The sequence below is a fragment of the Adiantum capillus-veneris genome, chromosome 5 (assembly GCF_014529385.1).
Source record: "Adiantum capillus-veneris isolate H3 chromosome 5, ASM1452938v2, whole genome shotgun sequence".
NCBI lineage: Eukaryota > Viridiplantae > Streptophyta > Polypodiopsida > Polypodiales > Pteridaceae > Adiantum > Adiantum capillus-veneris.
Window position 1 is genome coordinate 6,563,667 of NC_140935.1, and position 16,651 is coordinate 6,580,317.

Genomic DNA, 16,651 nt, shown 5'->3' on the forward strand with positions numbered 1-16,651 from the left:
TGGAACCTATCCAAACCCAACAGTGGAAATTGAACGAGTCCAACAACTGAGGGGTTTGGTGGAAGAAACTCAACGAAAATTAGAACCTGAACCCAAACATATCCAGATGTCGGACACAGTGTTTCCCACACAAGTTCAACCTCACAAGAACTACAGGCCGTTAGCTATACCCAATATCATTCGGGAAGAGAGTGAGGGTAGGACATCTGAAAGTGGACACACACCTTTCCTACTAGAGAGAATGTTTGGTGGGGGAATGCCCGACCCCCTTGAGGAAGTAGAGATTCCATTTTCACCATTCTCTTGTCAGGGTCCTACGTCCCACAAGATGCCATTAAATGTTTCCAAATTGATGGATTTCATGTCTTTAGAAGTTAGAACCACCATCATGTCCAAACTATATAAAGACCCCGAGCTAGTCTCAGCTCTTCGAGCCTTCCTCAATGGAGAATTACAAGCCGGATTGCCACAATTTGAACAAATGAACAAACCTGACTCGGTAATGAATGATGAGGAACATTTAGCACCACCATCTGACCTAGCGGGACATGAATCTGTAATTGAAGTACCCGTTAACAAGTTGGGGCATTACTTTGAAGGTGATGAATCTAATGCTACTCTACCAATCACTACTAAAGGATTAACTGTAAAGGGGGTCCTTGACGGTGGTGCGGGAGTCAGCATGGTGACAAAGAGTTGTTGGGAGTCTATGGGGCGACCTCACCTTGAAGCCACAAGCGTAGTGGTAAAAATGGCTAATGGATCTATTGTTACGCCTATTGGAATGCTAAAGGATCTCAGAATCAAGGTCTTGGGACACAAGGTAAGGCAGACTTTCATTGTTATGGATTTTTCCAAGCATCCTATGTCATTTGAGATGATCTTAGGGCGTCCATTCATGAGGGAAGCAAAAATGGTGCATGACTTGTCCAAAAACCACGTCTACTTACAGTTCCAAGACTCTGTCATTCGAGTTGATCTTTTAAGTGGTCGAACGCATCCTCGAGGAAATAAATTCATCATTGATAATCGATCAAACACAACAATTCACTCAGCTCCGTTACAGTATTGTTACACGTGTAACGAAGACACGGATATTGAGGAGAACTCTCCTTATATGGATATCCTACCCAGAATGGCTGAGTCAGACAATGTCGATTGGGTGCACCTAGCGGCAACTATAGATACATGGGGAGCTAGAGTAACAACCTGGGTAACACCAAATGGGGAAGAGATACCACACATTGCACCAGTAAACATGTTAGGTGTAGCGCATGTAACATCCGATGATAAGAAAGAGGCACACCTACCTGAGAGTGAAACCGATGATTCCTCAAAGGCTTCAGGCCAATACACATCAGAAACAAAATCTCAGGGAGAAATGGATTCAGAACCTGAGGAAACATCGAGTGAGCCAAGTATAGAAACTGAACACTCAAGGCCTAGTACGACCATCTATGGTAATTTATATGAGAGTGAAGAAGATACAAGCGAAGACCTATCAAGCGAGTCGAGTTCAAACATTTACCAAAATCAAAACCTTAACAAGAAACAAAGGTCATATAAGAGACGACGATATCGAGCAAATGTGAGAGCTAGGATAAACAAGGAAAGATCTACTGCAGAATGGCTTAGCTATCTAGGGGCTTGTGATGCTCATCGAAAGCTAGTAGACAATTGGGGTGAACATCTCCAGAGTGTCATGTGGTGCAGCCCGCGACCCATTGACCTCGCTCAATTGGAGGTTACAAAGCCAAAATTGAGTCGAACTATAAGAAGACGTCAAAACCGAGAGTTAGCACAACAACAAAAGGAGGCAGAACTAAAAGAAAGGTCTCCGTCAGGACAAGAGCTTACTGACTTACATACGGATCCTGAACATTTTAAATCTTATAACACGGGGGAGCGAAAGGTTGTGTATGCCAAAGCCCAACGAATATCTACCAATGGAAGCAGTGGAGTCTATGATGGTCCAGCGGTAGTTAAAGAGATAGAATTAGCAGAACCAGGTGAGGAGTCTAAACCAGTCTTTATTGCTCAAGACCTTACCGAAACTGAAGAGGCTGTACTTAAGGAGCTCCTCAAGGAATACAAGGATATCTTTGCTTGGACATATCATGACATGAAGGGCGCTCCACCTTCTGTGGTGCAACATACAATTCCCATGATCAACACTGCTAAACCCATCCAGCAACGACCCTATCCAATGAATCCTAAGTACGCCAAAATTGTACAAGAGGAGATTGAAAAACTTATCCAATGTGGATTCATATACCCTATTGAGCACTCAGAATGGGTTTCTCCAATAGTCATTGTGCCAAAAAAGAATGGGAAACTAAGAGTGTGCGTGGACCTCAAGAAAGTTAATGCAGCTACTAGGAGAGATCATTATCCCTTGCCATATTCAGAACATGTGCTTGAAAGAGTTGCGGGCAAGGAAGCTTATAGCTTTTTAGATGGGTACTCTGGTTACAATCAAATCACAATTGCATTAGAAGACCAAGCTAAAACTGCTTTTATCACAGAGTTTGGAGTGTTTGCATTTCGTGTAATGGCTTTTGGCTTAACAAATGCCCCTGCTACATTCCAACGATTAATAAACACTGCGTTTAAAGAATTTCTAAGGGAGTTTTGTGAAGCTTTCCTAGACGACCTTTGTGTTTATTCTTCTTGGGAGAAGCATTTGTTATATCTACGAAAAATATTTGAAAGGTGCAGATTTTATCGCATCTCATTGAACCCTTTCAAATGCCAATTTTGGGTTAAGCATGGAGTCATTCTAGGGCATATAGTGTCCAAGAACGGGATATCCACAGATGAGAGTAAGGTTAAAGCCATTGCCGATTTGCCACCACCTACGAACTATAAAGGAGTTCAAAGATTTATGGGCCATGTTGGTTATTATCGAAGGTTTATTTTAAACTTTGCCGAGATAGCACGTCCATTGTACAAGCTTCTTATCGAGTTTCACTGGACGGAAGAATTTCGTCCATCTTATGAGTTATTGAAGAAGGCCCTAACAAGTGCTCCAATCCTGCGAACACCTTATTGGAATGTACCTTTTCATGTGCATATTGATGCTTCAAATTTTGCTATTGGGTGTGTTCTAACTCAACCAGGAGAACATAAATTGGACTACCCTATTAGCTTTGCAAGTCACCAATTAAATGATGCCGAGATGAACTACACTACTACAGAGCGCGAAGGTCTAGCTACGATTTACGCAGTAAAGAAATTTTGCTATTACCTTCTTGCTACCAAGTTTGTGTTTTATGTTGATCATCAAGCATTGCTATATTTGGTAAACAAGTCGTGTTCCACATGTCGAATTACACGATGGTTGTTAATTCTTCTTGAGTTTGACTTCACCGTTGTTGTGAGGCGTGGGAGGAAACATGTCATGGTGGATCATTTATCTCGTATCCCTAATGGCGAAGCTCCTACGGGGGTTGATGATGAATTTCCTGATACTCCTTTGTTCATTGTTGAGACAATTCCTCCTGTTTTCAGCGCATCTCACTAGAGACATGAGGGGTAACTTATACAGTTATCAATGATCCATTTTGTATTGCCGGTAGCTAGTCTAAACCCCTGAAAAAACCCTAGAATCCGAGCAGTGCACGAAGACCTACGACCAAAAATCGACCATAGCGGCATGTCAGCTCAACCAAATCAGATAAGACTTGAACTGTAGCATGCTCCAACATAATAGAACACTCCTATATCAATAGTTGACCATTCGGCAAGGATTGAGGGGTCCCAAGTAGAAAAGCTAGGTTTTTGGCAAATGCCAGAATTGGATTCTAACTCCAGAGACAGCTTACATATGAGGTTTATACACAATGTATATGATTGGTTTCACAAAATCAATCAAACCAAGCCCTCGAAAAGGAAAAAATGGCTCGAAAGCTATAAAGCGTCAAATTTGACATATGAGGTCAAACTGACTCCAAATGGGCCAAAATTGGATGAGTTGCTTCAGGGCGATGTAGCGGACAAGTCCATAGCTTCAAAAGTGACTAACCAACTCCACAGGCCAAGTAATCACAAAAGTCAGTGATTTCAGAGTCGACAAAGCACGAAGTGATGCCGGCAACATAAAACTTGACCAAATTCAATTTAGGACTTGTTTTAGGTGTATAGAATATGTTTAGGTCAAATTTTTTAAGTTTTGCAAGAAAAAGTTGACTGCTGTAAATAATCGTGATTATTTACTTTTGTAATATTTTGGCTTGAAAATAATATCATCACCTTACCTATCACTTGTGTACACCTATTACATGCCATATTTCAAGTATGAGCCAAATTGATCGATGATAACTTGGAAAATTGCCAAAAAAACGCAAAGAGGTCCTTTCAAACCAATTTCTGAGTTATCTGTCACATTTTTTGATCCAAATCACCTCAAACTTCATACACATAGTCTACATCATGCCTAGAACCAAGTTTCTTCAAAAAATGTTCATTTTGATTAAAATAATAATAATAATCGCGATTATTTACTTTTTGGCCAAGATGGGGTAAAATTGCAACTTTGCCATCATGGGACCAAAGCACATGATGTCCTAAGGCCACTAACCAAGTTTGAACAAATTGGGAGCTCAAAATCTCAAAATTCCTTTATATCTATTGTTTCAGAGACCTAAAGCCTAAATCTGACACCATTCTCACCCTATGCACTCAAATGAGCCCATATTTCACTCAGACTATCTATTTGATATATTCTTCAAGCCTATGATGCAAAATTTACAAAAAGTTAAAAAAATCCTCAACTGTAAATAATCATGATTATTTACTTTTGCTGCAAAATTCTGCTTGGACTTGATGATTTTGGTCTTTACATGTTTTTTTGCATCTATGCATGTTCAAAAAATGATTTGAAGCAAACTGGACTCAATTTGTCGGCAATTCAGACTGAAGGACATACCAGAGGGGAATTTGTCAAATTTGCTAGCTTTGACACTTTATTCACCTAAGAGGAGCCATGCAAGCCGTAGAAAAGGCCAAGAGGAGGATCACTCAAAAGGAAAAGCTACAGGAGTTGCCACCATACCAACTGGACCCTAGTTCAGTAAAGACGACCAAAGCAACCTATCTGTCGGAAGAGCAGCTAGAGGAGAACAACACCACGGTATTCACATGTAGATTCAAAAGTGAACAAGGACATCAGGTAGAAGTACAACTTCTACCAAAAGAGGTCTATGATATTGCAGCAAAGCCCGAGATAAAAGAAGCTAACAGAAGGCGGGGGCTCAGAGAGTTCTACAACCAAGAGCCATGTGGTGTGGATTCTCAAAAAGCCTATGAGCTCCTGTCCACAATCAAGGAAGATGGAACAGCCCAGATCCCTGACCAACAAGGGAACAAGGTTGAAGTGGTAATAACAAAAGAGATTGTGGCCGAGGCTTTGAAATTGCCAACAGAGGGCATGACAATGAGGGCAAGAGATAGAAAGACAGCAGGTACCTTCACCAAGGAAACCGATGCTGCAACATTTTCCGATCTTATTCAGAAGCAAGTGAAAGAACCAGCAAGATTATATCATCAAAACTTCCACTTCCTCGCAAAGAGACCGCCAAGATACACGACACCCAATCATGCGATTGCGACCACATTTACACAAGTGTTAAAGTTGACAACCACGCAGCCCATCGACCACGCACAATACGTGCTATCCACATTCAAGGGTACAAAGAGAGAGGGTAAGATAACATATATGGGAGCACCTGAGGTACTTACAAGGATTGCCTACCATGCTATCGGCATGGAAGACAGTTTGCCACCTATCCCAGATCAGAAAACATGGATCGTGTCTGCACAACCATCCCCTCGAGCCACAAGGTCCACCAAAAGAACTTATGTTAACCCTCACGGCACACGGACACCCATCACCTACGATGGACGCGTATTATGTATTTGGTAGAGTCAGGTACCGGGCTTGTCGGACCAATAGGAAAAGGGTAAGAGTGATCGTCGATGAGAGGCGCACTTTAACTTGGACATTCAAGGGATTAGTTGGTTAAGCATGGGCGCCCAAGTGTGAATGGGGTGAGCTCCTATAAAAGCCAACTAAACCTAATTTTTACTCATTCTCTCATTTGTGCAATTGAAGAGTGCTCTTGCTCCATCTCCATCTTCTTCTTCTTCACCTCCTTGTGTGTGTGTGTGTGTGAGAGAGAGAGAGAGGGAGAGTGTGTGTGCGATCGAGCATTACGAAGGCACGACGGCGGCGAAGCGGTTGAGCGCGGCACGACTGCAGCTTCTTCTTCATCGCGGCGAGGAATCCACCACGAAGGAGAGCGTAGAGCGGTGAGTGACACACCCTTTGTTTTCTTGAGCTTGCTAGTTTAGGCTTGTTGTGTGCTTGGAGCCGTTTGTGGCTCGCATACGGTGTATTGGCAAGTCCCTTGCTTCGACAGTGCGGCAAGGAGCGCACATTTTTGGCGCCGCTGCCGGGGATATGCCCTACACTAAGCTCGGTTAGCACTTTACGCTTCCTTGTGGTGCAATTTCTATCATAGGAAAGGCGGGGAAGGAGTGTGTGGAGATTTCTGTTTTTTGCGTTTTCTGCATTTGCTGTCAAGTTTCAATTTCTGCTACTGTCTGCGTTTTTTCAATTTCTGCAATTTCTGCATTTTCAAGTTCGGCGTTTTCAATTTCTGCAATTTTCTGCATTTCTGCGTTTTTTTAATTTTCTACAATTTCTGCATTTTCTGCGTTTTCTCCTCCCAAAAAAAAAAAAAATTGTTTTGAAAAAAAAAAGAAAAAAAATTCGAAAATAAAAAACGCGAGTGAGCGGGCGGCGAAATTTTTCGAAAATAAAAAAACGTGACTCTTAAAACGTACGGGTTGGTTTGTATAAAAGATAGATTGGGATCGGGATCATTTTCCCAAGCCCAAGCCCAAGCCCAGGCCCAGGCCTCAGTCCTTAGTCTTATGATATATACTAGACTCACTCTTATATATATACCCTACTCCCTCAAGAGAGTATGAGAGCATGTGGGACAAGTCCTCCACTCTCCTCCTTTCTCTTCCCACTTGCACCCTTAGACTTTCTAGTTTGGGCCTAGTTCCCTACTGGAAATTGACAGTTTTAGGGATTCCGAAGGCATAGAGTGACCAAACGGAGGGCTGTAAAGCACGGCACGACCCTCTGACCGATACGCTCGTTTCGAGCTATCACACGGCCCATTCCACGACACGCTCTAAAAAATCTAGCAAAAAAACAAACAAAAAACACGCTAAAAACTAGTCACAAGGCCTCCTAGAGCAGCTTTTTGACACCTTAGGGTATCAAAAGCACATGCACTTACGCTCTGGGCGGGTGCTAGAACACGAGCATATTGAGGGTGCCTCTGTTCCTACGGACACCCATTACCCATCCACGATAAGCTCTAGACCCTCAGCGGGGACACAAGGTAGCACCACCCAAGACCCTAAAATAGCCGCTAGTGATTCCTCCTCCGACTCAGAAATCATGGAAGCATACCCTAACCAAAACACTGAGAGAGAAGGCCATGCACCTCCCGAAGCTCCACAGCCTAGTACTAGTATGTTTAGCCGTTTCATGGAAACATTAGGTAGAGCTACTCGCTCGGAACCTGATGCAAATGAAGCACACGAAGGGGGTGGGAAAGTGGACTCTCCTTTCACATCGCACGTGGACCCCACACCCCCAAAGAGTGTCCATGTGGATATCCTACCAACTTCTTACCAAGAAGGCCCTGTTGAGCTGCCTCCTTTAGAAGTTCCCTCTAGAGTACCGTTGGTGACAAGTAAAACCACCGGGAGCAACATTGCTTCTACCTCACAAGAAACCGTTAACACGTTGACTCTAGAAGGATTGTTCATTAATGATCATTGGACATACGACCTCCACACTGAGGTGTTGACGGATCTACACTCTGGCCACGCCTACCATGTAGGATGGATAGAGATTGTACAATCCACCTCTAGTGCCACGAGCATCGAAGATCAACAGAAAATGATCTGTAATGTTATCCATGGCATTATTCAATCAGAAAGGCAGAACCGAGGGGTAAATATACTCTCAACTGGCCCCATGAGATTTTTGGATACGAGTAAGGCTCAACAGCCTACTCTATCACAAATGGAGACTCCTCTAATGAGTCCCATGGACCCATCTTACGTCATTTCACCTGGGCCCTCTATGCAATCTGAGCCTCCGAGCGAAAACTTTAGCTTCCCTAACTTGGCTCAACCCTCTATTAAGGAAAACACAGTGCTCACTCCAGGGATAAGCCTGACAGAGAATGTACCGATGACATCTACGGTTAGCGCAGTGCCACTACCTAGTGTCGTAGTACCTAATATGGGGCCTCGACCGTATGTGCCTCTAGCCCCTTATGCACACATGGCCCCCACACCTCCAATTGTACCACTTGCTTATGCTCCTCGAGTGCCGCTCCCTAGCTCTTATCCGAGTGGACCTATGCCCGGTTATGTTCCATATCCTGCATCATCTACACATATGCCAAGACCGGTACCTGTTCCTCTCCCACATATGATTCCAAGAGTACCTCCACCGACCCTACCTCCTCACATAGGTGACTTGGCAGCGTTTGCTCAAACCATAGGTCGATCTATCGCGGAAAATATGCGTCATGCATCTGATAGAGAGCCTAGAAGTAAGGCAGTACAAATTGCCAAACTCACGCAAAAATTCAATGGGGACGAAGATGCTAGGAAACACATTGAAGTGTTTGAACAAGTATGTGATTCCTTAGGGGAACGCAACGAACTACATAAGTGCAATGCCTTAAGCTTGACATTAAGTGGGAAGGCTGGAGATTGGTATAGGACCCTAAGGGTGGACGAGAAAACAATCTACCCTACCCTTCGAAGGTTGTTTCTAAAGGAGTACATACGAGAAGGTGTGCTTTGGGGTGTAGCATCTCAGCTACAGAAGGCCGAACGTAAGGAAGGAGAGTCAGTAAGGGACTTCATTAGTCGTCTAAAGCACTTAAACTCTCGCTGCCCTGTAAATGAGCGCTTCAACAATAACCAACTGCTTGATCGATTCATTCGAGGGTTGAGGAATGAAGGAATCTATAATGGACTAGTGATTAGAGGTATCACAACCTGGGAAGATGTCACTGCCAATGCAATCCAATTAGAGGACAACTTGATGATAGCAGGCATGAGGGTGTCTACTGACACGAGATCCACTAGCTCACAAGCCATTGAGTATGAACCCATGACTGCAAAGCCCATTTCCAATGAGCCAAAGGTATTTGAGACATTCTTGACAGACCTCACCAAGGCAATCCAAGAGTCTCTTAAGGATAATCGACCCCCTCAAAATAGTCACATGTATCCAAGAAGGGAGCAACAATGGTGTTCCATTTGCTTAGGTCCACATAGCACTAGTGAGTGCCCTACGTTTAGAGTAAAATTTAATGGAACTTGCAACGCATGTGGTAGGTATGGTCACCAAGCTAAGGATTGTTTAATGATCAAACGTATGATGGCAAATAGACCACCTGTAGCCTGGACGGATGCGCCTCGAGCTCCTGTATTGATGCCTACTCCACCTGTTGAGCAACTACCGCAACACATGGTCCCTAGATCTCAAAATGTTGTACAAGCTACACCGTTACCACCTCCTGTGCTAGGACCGCAGCCCCCGCATCCAAGAGTCGCCCCTATGAACCAAGTGGGTTGCGAGCCATCAAATGCTTATCCAGATGGTTGTGAGGAGGAAATAGACACTAGTATTGCCTACGGACTTGATACATTGGAGGAGTGTCCTATATACTACATGGAAGATTGTTGGGGACAAGTCAAGCCGGTTTATCAAGCTGCTGCTCTCGCATCCAGAGGTCAAAATATCAACACCCAGGCTAGGAGGCCACCTCTTCAATGCTACGAGTGTGGTGGACCACATCAAGCAGCGGAGTGCCCTATTAGGCTGCAAAAGAATGCTGCACAGATGCAATTGAATCAAGGGAGCACGTCTGCAATGCCAATACTCACATGTAATCGTTGTGGCATAGATCACTTGATTGCCCAATGCCCCTATAACCCAAATGCGCCTTAAATCACACCCCTGAATTTGGTCGAAATTGCTAGTGTGACATCACCAATACCACCCGTCGCACCCGCTTATGCGATTACACGGTCCATGCTTCAAGGGCCAGGACATATCCTCGAAGAGAGAGATACCGCGTCAGTTATTCAAGCAAAGAAAAAGAAGACACGAAGGAAGAAGTCGCAGAATACGGAAAATTCAAAGCCAAGTTCCAAAACAAACATAGGAACAGGAGATGACCCCGTGTATATGAATGACCTCGAGGATGATTCAGATTCAGTCGAGACAATGGAGACTAGAACCAATACCACAAAGGGAAAGACCGACAAAGAAAACCGTAACATGGAACCAAATGAAAACCGAATGAGAGAAAACCATAAAGAGCCTCTGAAAACACCACAAGTGTTTCCAAATCCAATCCAAGACCCGCAGGGGCAAAAAGGGAAGAATCGTAAAAAGAAGATTGGGACGTACCCAAACCCTGTAGACGAGATTAAGCAGGTGAAACATCTAAGAAGTTTAGTGGAGGAGACTCAAAGGAAACTAGAACCAGAACCCATGCATATCAAAATTCATGACACAGTGTTTCCCACGCAAGTTCATCCACCCCACATGAACCATAGACCGTTAGCCATATCTAGTATCATCCAAGAAGGGAGTGAGGACAGGACATCAGAAAGTGAGCATACACCCTTCTTGTTGGAAAGGATGTTTAACGAAGGAATACATGATCCCATTGAGGAATATGAGATTCCATCCTCACCAGTTCCTAGTCAAGGACCTACACCCTGCAAAACGCCAATGAATGTTGCCAAACTAGTGGACTTCATGTCTTCTGAGGTCCGAACCACGATCATAGCAAAGCTGTATGGAGATCCTGAGTTATTCCTTGCACTTCGAGCATTCCTTAATGGAGAGCTACGAACGGGATTACCGTAGTTTGCGCAACCAAATAGGCCTGACTCGATTATGATTGATGAGGAAAATCATGTGCAATCACTTGACTTAGATGGACACGAGTCTGTGATCGAGGTACCCATTAACGAATTAGGGCAGTATTTTGAAGGCGACGAGTCTAATGCGACCCTACCCATCACTACCAAGGGATTAACTATAAAGGGAATTCTTGATGGTGGTGCGGGAGTTAGCATCGTTACAAAAGATTGTTGGGAATCCATGGGAAAACCCCGCCTCAGTGTTACTAACATTGTGGTAAAGATGGCAAATGGTACCATAGCCAAACCTATGGGGATGCTCAAGGATCTTAAGATCAAAGTTCTAGGACACAAGGTACGACATACGTTCATTGTAATGGATTTCTCTAAACACCTTATGTCATATGAAATGATTTTAGGACGACCATTCATGAGGGAAGCACAAATGGTTCATGATTGGTCTAAAAATCATGTCTATTTGCAATTCCAAGACTCTATCCTTAGAGTGGATTTGGTGACTGGTAAGGTACACCCCTTAGGGAGTAAAACCATTATTGATCATCGCTCTGACACCACAGTTCACTCGGCCCCACTACAATATTGTTACACTTGTAAGAAGGATACAGACCTTGGCCAAGATTCTCCTTGCATGGATGTGTTACCGGGTATGACGGAATCAGACAATGTGGATTGGGTCCACCTAGCATCAACCATAGACACTTGGGGAAATAGGGGGACGACCTGGGTAACACCTGAGGGGGATGAAATTCCTGTACCCTTAAATATGCTACAAGCAATGCATATCGCTTCCGACAAGACTCATCCTAATGTAACAGAGAAAACATACAAGTGGGTCCCTAAAGCTTCTTTAGTGACCATAGCTAGTGCTAAAAAATAGAAGCCTTGTAAGAAACGTACCACTCGCTCCAAGAAAAGTAAGAAAATGTTGCGATGGATCCCTAAACGACTATTGGAAGCCCAAGGCTACTATCAAGGAAATGATCAAATCTGGGTGCCAAAACGTAGATTGTGCTCTTACCTATCACCTGGCCCAAGTGAGCCCAATGCCGTAGCTCCAAAACGAATCAATGATCATGGAAAGGAAAAAATCACAGAATGCTACACACCCGCTCCCGAGCTAGTTTGGGTACCAAAGAAAGAACGATTTGTTCCACCTAGCTTAGGAAGGGGGGAGTCCCATGAAGATTCTAGCTCCTCATGTAATACATCCATAGAGGTAAAAGCTTCTGCACAGCCTCCATCTATAGTAATGGACCTCATTGAAGCTACAAAATAATCCACACCTCCCAGTGTTCAAGAATCACCTGATGAACCACTTCAAGTTCGATCCTGGGAGAGTACCTTACCACCGTTGCAACTTGACAAGGCACCTAGGGTAATAACAAACTACTGGCAAAAATCCTCACCTATTACCAACTGGAACAATTGGTTTCAAAGGGTGACAAGCTCATTTCAAACGGTATGATCTACCCAAGGAAGGGGGGAGTGTTTTCTGACAGTCATCATTCATTTGTTTCCCTCTCAACCTTTTTCCCTGACCTCTCAATTCCAATCTTAGGGAATGTACATATAAAGCTTTATACTCACAAAAAACAAAAAAATAAAGAGCAAGAGAAATTAGCAAGCGAGTATGCACCTTAAAAGTCAAAACATTGACTCAGACCTACACATGTCACATTTGGTACAGTGAAATAGAAACCTATGCCATAAAACACCTTTGATCCTCATCACTTGAGTGATGGAGGGTAGGTAAGATTAGTACGATAGGAGTGTTTCTGTTTTAGAGTTGAGTGATTAGCAAAGTTCTCTTTTCCCACTAATGTGCCTCCTGGAGGTATTCCTTTTGTTTCATAGTGTGTACAGGAGCGTGTTGCTATTGATAGGATTTGGACCTTCATGGAACCTTCAAATCAAGCACGACCATCGACACAAACAGGTGTTTCTTGTCCATTAGCATTGCCCTTATCTTTTTGCATCTATGATTGTCTGCTTTGATTGTGATTGGTAGCATAATATTCAGTGCATTTGCTTAGTATCAAACATTTAATTCAATGTAATGTTTTGTCATAATCACTTGTCTAGGTGTAAAAATCAAGCAGTCCGACTAAGCTAGTTTTACCAAGCTAGGTGTTAGAGATCTTCTCTTAATACCATGGGGAATGCCTTCCTAATAAGCAATGGTTACTTAGGTTCTTAATCCGATTTAGGCAGCATTGTATGAAATGTACTAGGGCTTTCTAGTGGGCTTGACCCTATTGACCTTTAGCTTAAGTATTATAAAGGGAGTTTACTAATGTGATGAGCCTGGGGAGGGTAACAGTGTTATATGACCCCCCAAAGTTACAAAATTAAAATGTTGAAAATGAACAAACAAAAAATCAAAGTGCCATAATGTAAAATTTTAAGCTGGAAGAGAAATCTCAGCGTGATTTGGTACTTCACTCACATGTATTGCCTATGGTACTAGAGCCCTAGAGGTTCCCAGTGTGGGCGCTTTTCCTTGAGAAGCAAAAAACCCAAGGCATACAAAATAAGCACCCACATCATAATTGAATCAATGTGAAAAGACCTTGGGGGGTCAAAGAAAAAGTAATCAGTCAGGCGATGATTTCATGAGAAATTCCTTTTATGGTAGCTTAACTACAAGGTTTTCTAGATATAGCCTCTAGTCAGCCCTTGAACATGAATACTTGGCTCTCGTGATTAAACAACTTAATTGACCACAGAAAATTAAGAAGCTTACCCATGGTATTAATATTTGATCTCTAGTGCTTTTCGACCGTCAAATTAGCAACCCCAGACTTGTTTAATTTTCTACCTTTACATCTGTTTATGCATTTGATTACATTGCAATTTAATGTTCATTGCTGACAAATTGTTTGAAATTCTTTTTCCAATCAATGTGTCTACCTAAAACTGCATATGCTTTTTAAGAGAATGCAATTACTGTGCCAATGCTGTTTGATTTTGCAGTGACTGAAGAAGGCTAAGGACATTCATCTCAAATGCTCTTCCACCTCGACTAACCAGCTTCAACTCAATAGCTTCCGAGGACGGAATCTACATCAGGAAGGGGGGCATGTTAACCCTCACGGCACACGGACACCCATCACCTACGATGGACGCGTATTATGTATTTGGTAGAGTCAGGTACCGGGCTTGTCGGACCAATAGGAAAAGGGTAAGAGTGATCGTCGATGAGAGGCGCACTTTAACTTGGACATTCAAGGGATTAGTTGGTTAAGCATGGGCGCCCAAGTGTGAATGGGGTGAGCTCCTATAAAAGCCAACTAAACCTAATTTTTACTCATTCTCTCATTTGTGCAATTGAAGAGTGCTCTTGCTCCATCTCCATCTTCTTCTTCTTCACCTCCTTGTCTGTGTGTGTGTGTGAGAGAGAGAGAGAGGGAGAGTGTGTGTGCGATCGAGCATTACAAAGGCACGACGGCGGCGAAGCGGTTGAGCGCGGCACGACTGCAGCTTCTTCTTCATCGCGGCGAGGAATCCACCACGAAGGCGAGCGTAGAGCGGTGAGTGACACACCCTTTGTTTTCTTGAGCTTGCTAGTTTAGGCTTGTTGTGTGCTTGGAGCCGTTTGTGGCTCGCATACGGTGTATTGGCAAGTCCTTTGCTTCGACAGTGCGGCAAGGAGCGCACAACTTACAAATCTGATGAAGAGTCTATCGAGAGCTCTCCAGAAAGACACAGCAGTAAAGTTCATACAATGAGAAAAGAAGAGTCCGCATTGAAGAAATGAAAAGAAAAGAAGTGGCAGCACATCAAGAGGAGCCACAACAGAAGTAGACAAGGTTTGAGAGAAAGAAGCACTCTTATAAACGAAGCCGCCAAGCTCAAGGCAAGGACCCTGCAAAGTGGGTATCTATAGAAGTAAAAGGACCAAGAACAAAGCACCATCCACGGAGAGAAGCAAAAGATACAAAGGATCTATTGGAAAGAATGTATCAGGAGGCGGAGGCATTGAAGTTGAAAGAAGCTCAATAAGCTGAAAGAAAAGCTAAAGATGCAGCGAAGCACCAAGGGCAAGCCAAAGCTGCACAACAGACTGAAACCCAACATGAACAAAGTGATATGTCTCCCCGACCATCGTCACCGGCTACGGAACAACATGACCAACCCATGCCAAGCCCTCCACCGTCACCAACAAATAGACCCACAGAGGGTGAGCCCACTAAAGAAAAAGATTTTGAACAGAAAGAAGTAGAAGAATTTGCACAACAGGCAGATCTACTTCTGAGCAAGCCAAAGGAAAAGAACCGGAGCCGAAAAGAGCAGAAAGTCCTACACCAAAAGAGGCCACACGATTTGAACAAAAAAAGGCACAGGAAACAAGGGAAACCCCATCTATCACCACCCAACATGAAAAGGCCGAGGCAGATAAAGCAGAAGAGGCCCAAGCACAGCCTCAAGGGGAGGAACATACAAGCGCCACAACCCCACCAAGAGAATCATAAGAGACTGTCGAAACGTCTAGGCAGCCCACAGAAACTGAAGACTGGCAGACAAACGATGAGGCAATTCTCCAAGTCAATGAATATGCAAAGCAGATACAGGATATGAGACAAAAACTCCGATCGGCAGCACTTAGCCACGAGCAAAGGCATAAGAATTGGAGATGGTGATCGACGCTCTCCAAGGAGAGTTAGAAGACAAATTAAATATCATCACCTGATCTGCAAAGACAAGTCCGAGGATTGAAAGCTGAAGCTGAACAACACCAGCTAGCAAGAGACCATCAGCAAAAGGAAATGGAAGAGTTAGGCGGACTTCTCATGAAGTTAACAGATGCCTGCAAAACTAAAGATGAACAACTGACAGAGGTGACTAACCAACTCTTAACTACAACTCTGTCAGTGCAGAAGATCCAAGTACAACTAGATGTAGCAAATGCCTCATTGCAATATTTAGAGCAGAGGATCAATGATCAGGCAACCTTTTTGCGATAGATAAAAGAAAATTCCCCAGCTACCTTGATCAAAGGGACAGACGAAGTGTACAAAGCACTAGAGAAAAGAATAAAGAGCTAGAGCTAGAGCTAAAGTTGGAGCAGTCACAACACAGAGACCTGGCATTAATGTGGGTACAACGAGAAGAAGGGCTACTCAAGGAAATAGGTGAGCTGAAGAGAGTCAACCAGCTACTACGAGATGGACAGCAAGAGACTCAGGAAGAAGCAGGTACATCAGAGCAGCCACAGATTGATATTCCCTCAATATCTTTCGTTGAGATGGAAACACAACCAGCAGAAGGGCTGGTTGGCGAAGAAGATTTCCAAGTACCATTAACAGAAGCTGATGAAGTGCCAATAGTCTAGCTGTCAAAAGCTGAGGAAGATGCACTTAAAGAAAAGGTTACCCAAGAGGTGGATGAGCAGTGGAAAGCAGTGATGGATTGGAAGTTGAGAGTTCTTCACTCGATCAATGTTACTCAACTCACTCCCAACCAAATCAATGCACATTGGCATCAGCAATCACTGCCATATCCCTTTATCAAGGTAGAGCTGCTACAGGTCAAGGAGAGACTTTATAAAGACATGCAAGTAGAAGACAAAAATGAAGTCCACCCCAAGTGGAGAAAGAGATGGTTGAACAGGAATCCTAGATACCTGATTATGTTCACAAGAGCA